Source organism: Denticeps clupeoides, chromosome 14 (genome assembly GCF_900700375.1).
Source record: "Denticeps clupeoides chromosome 14, fDenClu1.1, whole genome shotgun sequence".
NCBI classification, from domain to species: domain Eukaryota; kingdom Metazoa; phylum Chordata; class Actinopteri; order Clupeiformes; family Denticipitidae; genus Denticeps; species Denticeps clupeoides.
In genome coordinates this window covers 4022208-4040620 of record NC_041720.1, presented here as the reverse complement: position 1 = coordinate 4040620, position 18413 = coordinate 4022208, and the positions used below count along the sequence as shown (strand labels likewise).

Below are 18413 nucleotides of genomic sequence, written 5' to 3'. Positions count from 1 at the left end.
GTTAGAAAAGCATTTTTTGCAGTCGTGTGTGTGTCAGTGTGAGAGTTTGTGAGTGTGTGCGTCTGCGAGTGTGTGCATCTGCAGTGTAGTGTAGAGAACAAGTTCTGACATTCAAACAAATCCTGTTAAATTTTCTGATTTGTATTGTTCTTTATTTTTTATAAATTATTTATCATTCTGGCAGCTCAGTTGGCACTTTATTAAAAAAAAAAAAAGAAAGTCTATATTTGGCTGATGTAAAGCATACATGTGTATGTTTTTTGTGTTAGTCAATTTTTATTTTATTTTATTATTATTATAACAGCTCAAGGAGCAACATGTTTGTGCACTTTCTAAAGATTTTGGTTCTGATTTTGAATAAAGGGTTGGAAATGAATGCTTTTCTTGTATTTACATTTTTTTGTATTCTACGATTAATAAAAAAATAATCGACAGCTTACTTGATTATTAAAATAATCGTTAGTTGCAGCCCTAATGCAAACAAAGCAGCAAATCCTGCCACAAAGTTGGGGTGTGGATTCACGACCACTTGGCCCTCAATACTCAGCATCCACTGAGTTGCAGTGAGAATTTCACCTAAATGAATAAATACAGGCAACATGTTATAGAAAATACAAACTGAAAATCAGTCTCGGAGAGTCTGGAAGTGTAAAACTCTTTTCCACGTCAGCCACTGTTGCTGACACCTAAGAAACAAAACCAAAAAAAATTACATACAAACTATAAACCCATAGCAAAATTTTATAATAAAAAAAAAGCACAGAGCATGACTTCGTCTCGTGTAATGTTCACTGATCGTGTTCACCTGGTGTATATTTAAATAATTGTATAAAACTATCCTGTTCGTGTCTGTTTGCTGTCGGGTCATTGTGCGTGTTTATGTTCCCTTGTCGTGTGCAGTTTGTATTAAACTCCTGTCGCGTGAAAGTGTGCAAATGCGTCCTCCTTCATCGCCATGTCCAGCCCACCCGTGACAGTAACGTTGGTTTTGTCTCACACGCACTTCCATAGCAATGCTGTGCCTGCCAAACTACAAATACTCTTGAAAGCAAAGGCAAATAAAGCTAACAAACTGCAGCATATATCAACATTAACATGACGATAACGATTTACCTTTTACTTTAGGCTGCTTTCTGAAATGGCGCGCACCGCATTTCTCCTCCTTGCCTGAAGCAACAGATAAATAAAGTTAATACACATCCCTTTTAGAAATGGTTAAACATTAAAAGATATAATTAATACTTATGGAAGTAGATTTAATTGAACTTACCAAAAAATCGATTGCTGTTTATCTTCAGCTGTTGTCGCTGTGCTTCAGTCCACCAGATTTCAAACCATATCAGCCCGTGCAATCCCATAATGCAACAGAACAGTAAATTCTTGTAAAAATATTTAAAATACAGTGAAAGCACCTCCTACCTGTAAATTAATTACAGCTAACAGTGAAATGTACAGTTAACACTTGTAAAACCCTGTATAACCCATAATGCATTGCAAATTACAGCAATAAATTGTAAAATGGCAAAACAGTAAGTTTCTGTACAATTTTGCTGTAAAAAATACAGCAATTTGTTACAGTGTACTGGAGAAGAAGCCCTACCAGTGTGTGGAGTGTGGGAAGAGTTTTACAATTAACTTAAACCTCAAGACGCACCAGACGGGGTGTGGTAGTAGCCTAGTGGGTAACACACTCGCCTAAGAACCAGAAGACCCAGGTTTAAATCCCACTTACTACCATTGTGTCCCTGAGCAAGACACTTAACCCTAAGTTGCTCCAGGGGGGACTGTCCCTGTAACTACTGATTGTAAGTCGCTCTGGATAAGGGCGTCTGATAAATGCTGTAAATGTAAATGTAAATGTACGTTACATCTCGAAGAGAAGCAGTGCCAGTGCAGGCTTTAAAAAACTGTACAAACTTTACAATTCCTATCCAAAACCACATTTTCCAAAAAGGTTGGCAGCAATAGAACGATGTATAATTTCATATTCCCAAAACTGCTACTTAGTTTGTGCTTTTATACTATATGTACTATAATGCAATGTAAGGTTGGCATTGATGTACATGGCCATTATTAAATGCATAATATCATGAAAGTAAAGAAAAGGGAAAGTGAAGTGATTTCTCATTGTGAAACACTGCAGCACAACACACAGTGCACACATCAAAATGTGTCTTCTGTTTTTAACCCATCACTTGACCGGTGGGCAGCCATGAAAGGAACCTTGCAAACCTGCCGATTACAGGTCAATTGGCCACCACTGCCCCAATAAAGGTGTACTGTATTGGCCGGGGAAGGACCAGGATGATTCTGATATATCTTTCCATTTGCTATTAAATCATTTTCTTCCTTAAATGTAATAGGAAAGATCTTTGCATTTTTAAATCCTTCTTCACGGGGTCTACGATTCCAATCATGTCTGTTCTCCGTTGTTGTCCCTGGCTGGTGGAAACAACCTGCCCTCCTCCACACGACTAGCCGAGACTATCACCACTTTTAAGAAGAAGGTGAAAACCCTCTTATTCCAAAAATATTACAGACAAATCTAACACTTACACAAGCACATGCGTACACATTGAATAAACAATACAAAATGTATAAATACATTATAATTTTTCTTAGTCTAGCACCCAACAATCCCCGAGCATGCTCTTCAATGACAAGTCTAAGCCTTATCAGGGCTCTTAGTTTGTAAACTCGATATTCTATAGAAATCAACGAGAATTGCTGGTGTCTTCCTCTTGTAAGTCGCTTTGGATAAAAGCGTCTGCTAAATAAAGTAAAGTAAAGTAAAGTAAATATTATGTTAGCTTCTTTTGGAGGGTTTAGTGATAACACGATGTATTGAACCTACAACCTTGTGGTTGTCTGGTTGAATATTGGAAAATTTTAAGGCTTCAATAAATTCACTCCAAGTGAGTTACAAGAGTTACATTCTTCTTTTTCAGGATCTTGTACAAATGATGCGACAGTCGGAACACTGCACAAATTCTTCTCAGCACATCTCAAAAATTCTCAATGTCGTTAAGGTCTGAAATCTGCGGTGCCCAATGTATGTGTGAAAAGATCACCTAAGATTCGATCCAGCAACCTTCTGATTGCAGGGCCGCTTCCTTAACCGCTGGGCTCAGTTGTTGTTTTTCTTACATAAGTCAGACTGTAAGAAACTTACAAGTTAGTCTAAATATGCTGCTGTTTGAAAATACTCAGCGACTGTGATGTTCTAACTTTGAGGACAGAGAGGAGTCTAGATGACTGTCTTCCTTGCACCTTCACAGGTGGAAGGACCAGGCAAGCAGTGCTGGAGGTTTGGAGAATCTGAGGTGCAGTGCAGCGATAGACAAGCTGGTCCAGCAGTTGTGTGCCATCCCTCTCAGTAAATGGAATGAAATCAAAAACACACTGGGCTTCTGGATTTATAAGTTCACAGATGCAGCTGATGTTAACCCGTTTTCATGACCTTGCCATGGCTGCTGAATGCTGAGGTGGAGGGGAGGGTTCAGCCAGATATACATTTACAGCATTTATCAGACGCCCTATCTAGAGCAACTTAGAATCAGTAATTACAGGGACAGTCACCCAGGAGGATTTTCCTCAGGGACACAATGGTTGTAGTGTGGTTTGAACCTGGGTCTTCTGCTTTTTTCTATTGTTATTTTTTGGTCCATTTAGATTGTTAATCTAGATTTAATATGAAAATAATGTTTTGGTAAAAATATTCTCATTTCACTCGTTTATTGTTACTTTTGTATATTTAAGCAGACTTAAAAAGTCTGCGGCAACATTAAGCGACTTGCAGGACAGCCAATATCTACAATATCTAGGGCAGTGGTGGGCCTAGCGGTTAAGGAACGTTGCAGGTTCGATTCCCGATCCACCAAGGTGCCACTGAGGTGGCACTGAGCAAAGCACCGTCCCCACACACTGCTCCCCGGGCGCCTCTCATAGCTGCCCACTGCTCACTCAGGGTGATGGGTTAAATGCAGAGGACAAATTTCACTGTGTGCATCGTGTGCTGTGCTGCTGTGTATCACATGTGACAATCACTTCACTTTAACTTTAAAAAACTTTACTGAGGAGTTGGCAACATTAATGTCACTCCACACCAGTAAGTGGCACCATCGCCTTTCTTGGGGGTAAAATATACCCAGATAAGAGAGCAAGTAAGCTCCCAGGCACAGTTGTTCTGAACAAGAAGAAATATTCTTGTGTTTCTGTGAGTGATTCTCCTTTCTACACATTATCACAGATACAGTTATGCTAAATAGCAGCTAAATGCGCATTCAGACTGATGTCTGGGATCATTCTCACTTTTAATGCCGAAACCTTTTCTTCACTATTCTTTGTCCGGCCCACTTCCCCACATCCTCCAATCAAATTTAAATAAGAAAACACTCTGCTTGTGATTGGCTGTAAAAGACTGCAGCAGCTCACGTGTTCTACAAGCCTTTTATATGCGAACAGAGAGAAGTTGGAGTTTGTTGTGCTCAGTGTAAAATTAGCTGGAACTGAGGAATCTCCGGGGAAACATTTCTAAAGGTGACTGCGTGTGTTGTGTTTCAGCCTGGTTTACAGGAGAATGTAGTTACAATGCTATACAGAAAGTAACCAATGCTATTTAGAAAGTTATTAAAAACTTTAAAATGTTGTTAAATGTATCTGAAATGTCAGTAGATCTATATACTAAGTTGCTAAATTGGCAACAGCAGCTCTTTGCTATTTTTTTATGACTGGATAACCAGATGTGATTTTTATTGTTGCTGGAGTATTTAACCGATTTCATGTCATAGTATAATTGTATTTTGTTTCAAACAAGTGTTACATCATAGAAAAAAAAACTTATTGTAAATAGTATAAATTTCACTTTAAATTGTTCCTATATTGCAGACATTGGAAACAAACTCATGGATATAAAACATGTAAAAAGGGAACTGATGAAAAAATGCACAAGTTCAAGATGTATGTCTACAGTTTAAAACCAGAGAAGACCCACCAGTGTGTGGAGTGTGGGAAGAGTTTTAAACGAGCATCACACATTCAAATACACCAGAGGATATATACTGGAGAGAAGCCCTACCAGTGTGTGGAGTGTGGGAAGAGTTTTACACAACACATCAAGCTTTAAAAAACACCAGAGGATACATACTGGAGAGAAGCCCTACCAGTGTGTGGAGTGTGGGAAGAGTTTTACACAACCATCAAGCTTTAAAAAACACCAGAGGATACATACTGGAGAGAAGCCCTACCAGTGTGTGGAGTGTGGGAAGAGTTTTACACAAGCATCAAGCTTTAAAAAACACCAGAGGATACATACTGGAGAGAAGCCCTCCAGTGTGGGGGAGTGTGGGAAGAGTTTTACACAAGCATCAAACCTTAAATGCACCAGAGGATACACACTGGAGAGAAAGTCCTACCAGTGTGTGGAGTGTGGGAAGAGTTTTACACATGCATCAAGCTTTAAAAAACACCAGAGGATACATACTGGAGAGAAGCCCTACCAGTGTGTGGAGTGTGGGAAGAGTTTTACACACGCATCAAACCTTAAAATACACCAGAGGATACACACTGGAGAGAAGCCCTACCAGTGTGTGGAGTGTGGGATGAGTTTTATACAAGCATCACACCTTCAAATACACCAGAGAATAATAATGGAGAGAAGACCTACCAATGTGTGGAGTGTGGAAAGAGTTTACACAAGCATCAAACCTTAAAATGCACCAGAGGATACACACTGGAGAGAAGCCCTACCAGTGTGTGGAGTGTGGGAAGAGTTTTACACATGCATCAAGCTTTAAAAAACACCAGAGGATACATTACTGGAGAGAAGCCCTACCAGTGTGGGGAATTGTGGGAAGAATTTTACACAAGCATCAAGCCTTAAAATGCACCAGAGGATACATAATGGAGAGAAGCCCTACCAGTGTGTGGAGTGTGGGAAGAGTTTTACACAAGCATCACACCTTCAAATGCACCAGAGGATACATACTGGAGAGAAGCCCTACCAGTGTGATGGAGTGTGGGATGAGTTTTACACACTCATCAAGCTTTTAAAAAACACCAGAGGATACATACACTGTAAAGAACGTACTGTAGAATTCACAATATTTACTGGCAAAAATGCTGCCAATAAAATCCTATTAAATAGTTGCCTAATTGCAGGTAAATGGATTACAGTATAATACTGCTTAGCAATTTACAATAAATGGATGTTTGCAGAATACAGTATTGTATTTGTTTTTTTACAGGATTATAAAATTAAACTTGTAAAAAGGCCTTACAGTTTTATTTTATGTTGCCAATAAAAATCCTGTGAATTCAACAAAAGCCAAGATGTAGCTGTAACATTTTACTATGAAATTCCTGTAAATAACAATTTTAACTGTGAACTGTACAGTGCTCTTTACCATTATACTGATGTGAATGCATTAAAACAAAGACTTAAAAAAATAATTACTCAATTCAAAGCTGTTGTAAGAAAACTGTTTATTAAAGCTGACACCTGACAGCACTTCAGCACTGTCACTGGTAACATAACTTTACTTTTTCAACTACAGAAAAAATTCAGCTGTCACAAAACAACTACAAACAACTCAAGATTAAAGCATAAAGCACTAAGTTAAAGAAAAATGGTCATTATTTACTCTTCCTTAAGTTGTTTCTTTCTTGTGTTGAATACAAAAGATTATATTTTAATGTAGTTTATAACCAGACAAGTAACGTCGCCATTGACTTCAATAATAGTGCAAAATATGGAAGTCAATGGCTACTGTCAACTGTCTGGTTACCAACATTTTAAAATATCTTAAAAAACGAAAGAAACCCAGAATTTTGGAACAACCTGAAGGTGAGTAAATGATGGTAATTCCTTTAAGACTCAAACAACAAAATGGCATTTTGGTACCAAAACGAATCTCACTTAAGCAATGAATCCGTCGAAATGAAAAGCAAAAAAAAGTTCTCATATGACCTACTATTGATGTCTATATGGAAGGGGAAAATCATCTTGGACTTCTTTAAAAAATATTTATTGTGTTCCAAATATGAACAAAGGTCTTATGGCTTTTGAATGACACGAAGGAGAGCGATTAATGACTGAAATTTCATTTTTGGGTGAACGAAACCTCTAACTTTTATATTTAATATAAAAATATTATATTTAATAATATAAATACGCACATGCATAGTAAAGTATTTTTTTTTTTACCTCTGGATAAACTCAAGTGTGCAGGATGCCTCATGCTGGTACACCAGATATGATGCAAACTAGGGCTGCAACAATTAATCGATTGAATCGATAAAAAATCGTTTACTAAGAGTTGGCAAAGAATTTCCTAATCGCTTCATTATGTCGCGACGCGGAGACGTTTGATTATTAAAAAAAAAACTTTATTTGAGCGTGGAGCGGAATGAACACGCGCACAGATGCTAGCAGAGTTTAGCGCCTTATCGACAGGCGCAGAGCAAAAAAAAACGAGCGGAGGGTAGAGGACAGATATTGGGCGGAGGCAGAGAAATCTGTGCGAAAATATGCAAAAGCGTCATGGCACGGCACGGGAGCACCACGGCAATGATCCAGCACCTGAAACGCAAACATGTTAAGAGTGTTTGATGAGGAGGAAGGGAGTTCAGCAGCAGGGTACGTCGCTACAGAATCCTACTTTAGTTCCATTTTGAAGTGAGGAACGTAATGTCCCTGGTGCTGGTGTTTAACTCGCCGCGGAGGAGAACTAGACGGGGACTTACAGCACCACCTACAGGTGTGGAGGGAGGATGATGAAAACACAGCGTTCGGACTGTTCTCTGCGTCTCCGCGTGGACAACTCGCCTATTGTGTCCCTGAGCAAGACACTCTACCCTAAGTTGCTCCAGGGGGACTGTCCCCTGTAACTACTGATTGTCGCTCTGAATAAGGGCGTCTGATAAATGCTGTAAATGTAATGTTTACCCGTCATCCAGCTTGACAAGCATGACAAGTTAGCGTTAGCTCGTTAATAACAGTAGTAAAGCAGGGGTGCTATAGTTACTTTGCATTAAAAGACTAAAGACATGTTTTTATTCACTAGCCCTTTTTTGGACCATTCATTTTTCAATCTGTTGTCAAAAAAGCTTTTCTTACCTAGTAATTTTGTCTCGTTTCCAGTCCAAATATCTAAAAAATCTTAAATCAAGATTACTAGACAAGAAAAATTAAGTGATGCTTAAAACTTCTGTTTGAGATTATATCTCATTAAGATTAGTTTTCTTACCCCATTGGCAGATAATTTTGCTTGTTTTTAAACAAACATTCACTTAATTTTGAGATGTTTGATCAGAAATTTCTTATTATATCTTATATCATTTCTTATGCTATTTCATGTGTCTAGTAAATGTATCTTGATTTAAGATTTTTTAGAGATTTGAACTGAAATCAGGACAAAACTACTAAGTTAGAAAAGCATTTTTTGCAGTGTGTGTGTGTGTGTCAGTGTGAGAGTTTGTGCGTCTGTGAGTGTGTGCATCTGCAGTGTAGTGTAGAGAACAAGTTCTGACATTCAAACAATCCTGTTAAATTTTCTGATTTGTATTGTTCTTTATTTTTTTATAAATTATTTATCGTTCTGGCAGCTCAGTTGGCACTTTATTAAAAAAAAAAAAGAAAGTCTATATTTGGCTGATGTAAGCATACATGTGTATGTTTTTTGTGTTAGTCAATTTTTATTTTATTTTATTATTATTATAAACAGCTCAAGGAGCAACATGTTTGTGCACTTTCTAAAGATTTTGGTTCTGATTTGAATAAAGGGTTGGAAATGAATGCTTTTCTTGTATTTAAATTTTTTTTGTATTCTACGATTAATAAAAAAATAATCGACAGCTTAATCGATTATTAAAATAATCGTTAGTTGCAGCCCTAATGCAAACAAAGCAGCAAATCCTGCCACAAAGTTGGGGTGTGGATTCACGACCACTTGGCCCTCAATCCTCAGCATCCACTGAGTTGCAGTGAGAATTTCACCTAAATGAATAAATACAGGCAACATGTTATAGAAAATACAAACTGAAAATCAGTCTCGGAGAGTCTGGAAGTGTAAAACTCTTTTCCACGTCAGCCACTGTTGCTGGACACCTAAGAAACAAAACAAAACAAAAAATTACATACAAACTATAAACCCATAGCAAAATTTTATAATAAAAAAAAGTCACAGAGCATGACTTTGTCTCGTTTAATGTTCACTGATCGTGTTCACCTGGTGTATATTTAAATAATTGTATAAAACTATCCTGTTCGTGTCTGTTTGCTGTCGGGTCATTGTGCGTGTTTATGTTCCCTTGTCGTGTGCAGTTTGTATTAAACCCCTGTCGCGTGAAATTGTGCAAATGCGTCCTCCTTCATCGCCATGTCCAGCCCACCCGTGACAGTAACGTTGGTTTTGTCTCACACGCACTTCCATAGCAATGCTGTGCCTGCCAAACTACAAATACTCTTGAAAGCAAAGGCAAATAAAGCTAAACAAACTGCAGCATATATCAACATTAACATGACGATAACGATTTACCTTTTACTTTAGGCTGCTTTCTGAAATGGCGCGCACCGCATTTCTCCTCCTTGCCTGAAGCAACAGATAAATAAAGTTAATACACATCCCTTTTAGAAAATGGTTTTAAACATTAAAAGACATAATTAATACTTATGGAAGTAGATTTAATTGAACTTACCAAAAAAATCGATTGCTGTTTATCTTCAGCTGTTGTCGCTGTGCTTCAGTCCACCAGATTTCAAACCATATCAGCCCGCGCAATCCCATAATGCAACAGAACAGTAAATTCTTGTAAAAATATTTAAAATACAGTGAAAGCACCTCCTACCTGTAAATTAATTACAGCTAACAGTGAAATGTACAGTTAACACTTGTAAAACCCTGTATAACCCATAATGCATTGCAAATTACAGCAATAAATTGTAAAATGGCAAAACAGTAAGTTTCTGTACAATTTTGCTGTAAAAAATACAGCAATTTGTTACAGTGTACTGGAGAGAAGCCCTACCAGTGTGTGGAGTGTGGGAAGAGTTTTACAATTAACTTAAACCTCAAGACGCACCAGACGGGGGGTGGTAGTAGCCTAGTGGGTAACACACTCGCCTAAGAACCAGAAGACCCAGGTTTAAATCCCACTTACTACCATTGTGTCCCTGAGCAAGACACTTAACCCTAAGTTGCTCCAGGGGGGGACTGTCCCTGTAACTACTGATTGTAAGTCGCTCTGGATAAGGGCGTCTGATAAATGCTGTAAATGTAAATGTAAATGTACGTTACATCTCGAAGAGAAGCAGTGCCAGTGCAGGCTTTAAAAACTGTACAAACTTTACAATTCCTATCCAAAACCACATTTTCCAAAAAGGTTGGCAGCAATAGAACGATGTATAATTTCATATTCCCAACTGCTACTTAGTTTGTGCTTTTATACTATATGTACTATAATGCAATGTAAAGGTTGGCATTGATGTACATGGCCATTATTAAATGCCATAATATCATGAAAGTAAAGAAAGGGAAAGTGAAGTGATTTCTCATTGTGAAACACTGCAGCACAACACACAGTGCACACATCAAAATGTGTCTTCTGTATTTAACCCATCACTTGACGGTGGGCAGCCATGAAAGGAACCTTGCAAACCTGCCGATTACAGGTCCAATTGGCCACCACTGCCCCAATAAAGGTGTACTGTATTGGCCGGGAAGGACCAGGATGATTCTGATATATCTTTCCATTTGCTATTAAATCATTTTCTTCCTTAAATGTAATAGGAAAGATCTTTGCATTTTTAAATCCTTCTTCACGGGGTCTCCGATTCCAATCATGTCTGTTCTCCGTTGTTGTCCCTGGCTGGTGGAACAACCTGCCCTCCTCCACACGACTAGCCGAGACTATCACCACTTTTAAGAAGAAGGTGAAAACCCTCTTATTCCAAAAATATTACAGACAAATCTAACACTTACACAAGCACATGCGTACACATTGAATAAACAAATGCAAATGTATAAATACATTATAATTTTTCTTAGTCTAGCACCCAACAATCCCCGAGCATGCTCTTCAATGACAAGTCTAAGCCTTATCAGGGCTCTTAGTTTGTAAACTCGATATTCTATAGAAATCGAACGAGTAAGTCGCTTTGGATAAAAGCGTCTGCTAAATAAAGTAAAGTAAAGTAAAGTAAAGTAAAGTAAATATTATGTTAGCTTCTTTTGGAGGGTTTAGTGATAACACGATGTATTGAACCTACAACCTTGTGGTTGTCTGGTTGAATATTGGAAAATTTTAAGGCTTCAATAAATTCACTCCAAGTGAGTTACAAGAGTTACATTCTTCTTTTCAGGATCTTGTACAAATGATGCGACAGTCGGAACACTGCACAAATTCTTCTCAGCACATCTCAAAGATTCTCAATGTCGTTAAGGTCTGAAAATCTGCGGTGCCCAATGTATGTGTGAAAAGATCACCTAAGATTCGAACCAGCAACCTTCTGATTGCAGGGCCGCTTCCTTGCTGTTTGAAAATACTCAGCGACTGTGATGTTCTAACTTTGAGGAGAAATTCATTCCACCACCGTGGGGCCAGGGCAGAGAAGAGTCTAGATGACTGTCTTCCTTGCACCTTCACAGGTGGAAGGACCAGGCAAGCAGTGCTGGAGGTTCGGAGAATCTAAGTTGCAGTGCAGCGTATAATAAAGAATCTGAGGTAGGATCAGCGATAGACAAGCCTGGTCCAGCAGTTGTGTGCCATCCCTCTCAGTAAATGGAATGAAATCAAAAACACCACTGGGCTTCTGGATTTATAAGTTCACAGATGCAGCTGATGTTAAACTGTTTCATGACCTTGCCATGGCTGCTGAATGCTGAGGTGGAGGGAGGGTTCAGCCAGATATACATTTACAGCATTTATCAGACGCCCTTATCTAGAGCGACTTAGAATCAGTAATTACAGGGACAGTCACCAGGAGGATTTTCCTCAGGGACCACAATGGTTGTAGTGTGGTTTGAACCTGGGTCTTCTGCTTTTTTTCTATTGTTATTTTTTGGTCCATTTAGATTGTTAATCTAGATTTAATATGAAAATAATGTTTTGGTAAAAATATTCTCATTTCACTCGTTTATTGTTACTTTTGTATATTTAAGCAGACTTAAAAGTCTGCTGGCAACATTAAGCGACTTGCAGGACAGCCAATATCTACAATATCTAGGGCAGTGGTGGCCTAGCGGTTAAGGAAGCGGCCCTGTAATCAGAATGTTGCAGGTTCGATTCCCGATCCACCAAGGTGCCACTGAGGTGCCACTGAGCAAAGCACCGTCCCCACACACTGCTCCCCGGGCGCCTCTCATGGCTGCCCACTGCTCACTCAGGGTGATGGGTTAAATGAAGAGGACAAATTTCACTGTGTGCATCGTGTGCTGTGCTGCTGTGTATCACATGTGACAATCACTTTAACTTTAAAAAAACTTTACTGAGGAGTTGGCAACATTAATGTCACTCCACACCAGTAAGTGGCACCCATCGCCTTCCTTGGGGGTAAAATATACCCAGATAAGAGAGCAAGTAAGCTCCCAGGCACAGTTGTTCTGAACAAGAAGAAATATTCTTGTGTTTTCTGTGAGTGATTCTCCTTTCTACACATTATCACAGATACAGTTATGCTAAATAGCAGCTAAATGCGCATTCAGACTGATGTCTGGGATCATTCTCACTTTTAATGCCGAAACCTTTTCTTCACTATTCTTTGTCCGGCCCACTTCCCCACATCCTCCAATCAAATTTAAATAAGAAAACACTCTGCTGTGATTGGCTGTAAAAGACTGCAGCAGCTCACGTGTTCTACAAGCCTTTATATGCGAACAGAGAGAAGTTGGAGTTTGTTGTGCTCAGTGTAAAATTAGCTGGAACTGAGGAATCTCCGGGGAAACATTTCTAAAGGTGACTGCATGTCTTTATGTATTCTTAATAACATAAATGTATTTATTGTATTTTCCATTTTGTTTTGTAAAAAATATATTTCTAGAATTATGTTGTTGATGGGAAGATAATTGTAGATAATTACAACTTTTTTCTGCCTCATTTCAAAGTAAATAAACCAGAAATGACATCAGATATCATCACATCTCTGAAGTGTCATGAAACACTGGAACCAACAGGAACTGATGTGAAGGACGAGTTGGACGATGAAGTCTATGCAGGTGAGTGGAGTTAAATAAAGGGTGTTATAGTTATTTGGATTTAGTAGGCATTCTAGCAGCTTTTCTCATTTTTGCATTAGAGATGATCTATGCAAAGCATGTGTTTCAGCCTGATTTACAGAAGAATGTAGTTACAATGCTATACAGAAAGTAACTAGTTTTTTTTTTCGAATATCACTAGATTTGTCTCTTTATTTTTTTAATTAAAAAATCAAGTGTTTTTAAATGAATCTGAAATGTCAGTAGTTATATCTACTAATCGCTAAATTGGCAACAGCAACTCTTTGCTTTTTTAGTGACTGGAGTAACCATATGTCATTTTTATTTTTGTTTTTATTGTATGTCATCTTGTAATTGTATTTTCTCATGTTTGTTTCAAACAAGTGTTACATTATAGAAAAACTACCGATCACAACTACTTACTCATGTTGTAAATAGTCTGAATGTCACTTTAAATTTTTCCTATATTTGCAGAAATTGGAAGCAAATTCACGGATCAAACATGTAAAAGGGGAACTGACGAAAAAACGCACCAGTTCAAGACGTTGTCTACAGTTCAAAACCAGAGAAGAACCTTAAAACACCACAGAGAATTCTTTCAGAAGAGAACACCCACCAGTGTGTGAATTGTGGGAAGAATTTTACACAAGCATCAAGCCTCTAAAAGACACCAGAAGGTACATACTGGAGAGAAGCCCTATCGGTGTTTGGAATGTGGGAAGAATTTTACAGAAGCATTTGACCTTAAAATACACCAGAGGACACATACTGGAGAGAAGCCCCCTACCAGTGTGTGAAGTGTGGGAAGAGTTTTACAGACACATCAAATCTTAAAATGCACCAGAGGATACATAATGGAGAGAAGCCCTACCAGTGTGTGGAGTGTGGGAAGAGTTTTACACAAGCATCACACCTTCAAATGCACCAGAGGTACATAATGGACAGAAGCCCTACCAGTGTGTGGAGTGTGGGAAGAGTTTACACAAGCATCACACCTTCAAATGCACCAGAGGATACATACTGGAGAGAAGCCCCTACCAGTGTGTGGCGTGTGGGAAGAGTTTTACACGAGCATCAAACCTTAAAATACACCAGAGGATACATACTGGAGAGAAGCCCTACCAGTGTGTGGAGTGTGGGAAGAGTTTTACACAAGCATCAAACCTTAAAATGCACCAGAGGATACACACTGGAGAGAAGCCCTACCAGTGTGTGGAGTGTGGGAAGAGTGTTACACAAGCATCAAGCTTTTAAAAAACACCAGAGGATACATACTGGAGAGAAGCCCTACCAGTGTGTGGAGTGTGGGAAGAGTTTTACACATGCATCAAGCTTTAAAAAACACCAGAGGATACATACTGGAGAGAAGCCCTACCAGTGTGTGGAGTGTGGGAAGAGTTTACAAACTAACTTACAACTAACTTAAAACTCAAAACATCTTGAAGAGAAGTAGTGCCAGTGCAGGCTTTTAAAAACTGTACAAACTTTCCAACCCAAAACCACATATCACAGAGGTTGGCAGCAATAGTATGATGTATAATTTCATATTCCCAAACTGCTATTTAGTTTGTGCTTTTGTCATTTTATTGTTGGTATAACAGAGGGTTTAATGACAATATGATGTATCAAACCTGCATCCTTGTGGTTGTCTGGTTGTATATTGGAAAGTTTTAAGGGTTCAATAAATTCACTCCAAGTGAGTAACAAGAGTTACATTCTTTTTGTCCGGATCTTGTACAAATGATGCGACAGTCAGAATGCTGCACAAATTCTTCTCGCAACATCCCAAACATTCTCAATGGCGTTAAGGTCTGAACTAGGCTTTATAATTTCAAACTCTTTAATGCACCCATCAATTTGGAACAGGGTAAATCTGAATTCATTAGAGCACATAACCCTTCTATTGCTCCAATTAATGTAACAAAAGCAAGGCATGCATGCATGCTAGGATGCTACAGAGTCGACTGAGAAGCCTTTTTGTCTGTCAAGTGGCGGTGGTTTTTGTACCTGCACGAACTTTGCTCAGTGGCACCTTGGCGGATCGGGATTCAAACCGGCAACATTCTGATTATGAGATTTTGACACACCTTCTCATTCAATGAGTTAATTTTCATGACCCATTTACATTGGTAGATCAAACTATGAATGAAGTTATGAATGTGGAGTTATGTACTTAACAAAAAACGGTGTGAAATAACTGAAAACATGTTTATATTCTAGTTTCTTTTGCTCTGATTACTGCTTTGCACACTCTTGGCATTCTCTCGATGAGCTTCAAGAGGTCGTCACCTGAAATGGTTCTCCAACAGTCTTGAAGGAGTTCCCAGAGGTGTTTAGTACTTGTTGGCCCCTTTGTCTTCACTCTGCGGTCCGCTCACCCCCAAACCATCTCGATTGGGTTCATGTCCGGGGACTGTGGAGGCCAGGTCATCGGCCGCAGCACTCCATCACTCTCCTATGTTTCATTCATAGTTTTGATTGAATGAGAAGGTGTGTCCAAACGTTTGGCCTGTACTGTACTTCATAATCCACTGGATCGATTCACTTTTGTCAATAATATGGAGTTACCCAAGGATCCATACTAGGATCAGTACTGTTCTCCCTATATTGTTCAAATCACAGACACACTTCTCAAGCGGCTGACGGAAACACTTTTATTTGGATTTTTTTTTTAACCCGTGAACCTTGAAACACACATATTTCAAAAAGAAACTGCCAACAAAAAGGTGCCAGATTTATAGCCAATGTTTTCGATTACATCAGTTTTGATGTTAGACATTCACAGATTTTCTATAACAAAATTTGCTGTATCCACAGAATAAGAACCTGAATTTCCATAAAAGCAAACGCGTAACTAACAAACTGTCACCTTTTTTATATTTCTATCCCTCTGATGGATTAAATGAATTATTTAATTAAAGAATTTCAACACTGTGTCATATACTGTGCCTTTTTATTGTAACAAAAGCAAAGATGTAGTCACACAAAAAAAATGGGGCAGTAGTGGCCTAGCAGGCAAGAAAATGGACCCGTAATTCAAAGGTTGTCATCTTGAATCTCGAACCACCAAGGTGCCACTGAGGTGCCTCTGAGCAAAGCACCGTCCCCACACACTGCTCCCCAGGCACCTGTCATGCCTGTCCTCTTTCCTAACTACGGTGATGGGTTACCGTGTGCTGTGCTGCAATGTTCCACAATGACAATCACTTTACTTTCACAAAATAATTCCACCTTAATTTCAACATTAAAATCTCTTAAAATTATTTTCTTATAACGTCATATTTCAAAACTTCATTGCATATCATATGTGCTATTTAAATTTCAGTTTTCAGAATTTTCAATAAGTATTAATTTCACTGTGATCAGCTCTCATCATGTCTTCTAGATGGAGGGAAAGGGTTTAAAAATAAAATGTCACTGATCAGTAGCAAAGTTGGAATTTTTAAATTTCCTCTAACATAAGATTACTGTCCCCCCAGGATACAACACAATCCCAGGATAGAGGGGCTCTAAGAAGGTGTCATAAAACGAATGCAGATGCACAAGTCTGTCAGATTCAGGAAGCACGCTGTAGAAAGAGATGATGCCCGCCGGCCAGTCCACATACACTCCTACCCGTGAGCTGGGTTCCAGGCAATGTATGTAAATATGTTTATTTTCATGGTTAGCAATGTACATTTTTTCAGACCTGTGTAAACTCCAGGATTTGTCATCTTCTCCCAGCTCACAATTCCAAAGCCCCCACTTCCCAATGATTGACCTGTAGGTGACACCTACAGATACACCTGGGGAACACTCAATTTCCCAGTAACAACGCATGTCAAAAGACTCAGAAGACAAAAACTGGCAAATTTGATTGAAGTCTATGTCCGTGTCTTCTTCTTCATTAATCCATGAGGCCTTTCTGCCACCTTCGTCCAGACAGAGTCGAGATCTGCTTGCTGTGCTGGGGTCGGCTGTGAGTTCACAGGCATCTATCCAACAGGAAAAAAACATGTTGCTCGGTCTGCTGTCTCAGCGTAGAAAGCAGTTTTTACATTTACATTTACAGCATTTACCAGACGCCCTTATCCAGAGCGACTTACAATCAGTAGTTACAGGGACGGTCCCCCCCGAGCAATTTAGGGTTAAGTGTCTTGCTCAGGGGCACAATGGTAGTAAGTGATTCCTGAACCACCAAGATGCCACTGAGGTCGTCTTCATCAAGGTAACGTCCCCAACTTTTTTCATGGCTGCCCAGTGCTCACTAAAGGTGATGGGTTAAATGCTATGCTGTGTATCACAGTGACAATAACAATCAATTTCACATGAACAGTACAGGCACATGTGTTCATGCCTTCAGTGAGAATCTACCAATGTAAATAGTCATGAAAATAAAGAAAACACATTGACTGAGAAGGTGTGTCCAAAATTTTGACCTGTACTGTATATTTTTACAGCCTATCACACACTTTTCATGTGTGACATACAGTGGAGGAAATAATTATTTGACCCCTCGCTGATTTTGTAAGCTTGTCCAATGACGAAGAAATGAACAGTATCATTTTAATGGTAGGTTTATTTTAACAGTGACAGATTGCACATCAAAAGGAAAATTGAAAAAATAACTTTAAATAAAAGATAGAGACTGATTTGCATTTCATTGAGTGAAATAAGTATTTGAACCCCTACCAACCATTAAGAGTTCTGACTCCCACAGTGTGCTTAGACACTCCTACTCAATTAGTCCCCCTCATTAATGACACCTGTCTTAACTAGTCACCTGTATAAAAGACACCTGTCCACAGAATCAATCAATCAGGCAGACTCCAAACTGTCCAACATGGGAAAGACCAAAGAGCTGTCCAAGGATGTCAGAGACAAAATTGTAGACCTGCACAAGGCTGGAATGGGATACAAAACCATTTGCAAGAAGCTGGGAGAGAAGGTGACAACTGTTGTGCAATTGTTCCAAAATGGAAGGAGCACAAAATGACCATCAATCGACCTCGGTCTGGTCAAGATCTCACCTTGTGGGGTCTCAATGATTCTGAGAAAGGTGAGAAATCATCCTAGAACTACAAGGGAGGAGTTAGTTAATGACCTCAATGTAGCTGGGACCACAGTCACCAAGAAAACCATTGGAAAAACATTACACAACAATGGATTAAAATCCTGCAGTGTTCGCAAGGTCCACCTGCTCAAGAAGGCACATGTGCAGGC

The 18413-nt window shown here is 39.0% G+C and overlaps 1 long non-coding RNA gene across 1 annotated transcript; it reads left to right on the top strand.

The window, feature by feature from the left end:
• Positions 1–12851: 12851 nt before the first annotated feature.
• Positions 12852–13746, top strand: LOC114803402 (uncharacterized). The gene is made up of 3 exons (XR_003751915.1): positions 12852–12951; positions 13101–13211; positions 13686–13746. It is a non-coding gene; the product is annotated as an uncharacterized LOC114803402 (long non-coding RNA).
• Positions 13747–18413: the final 4667 nt, after the last annotated feature.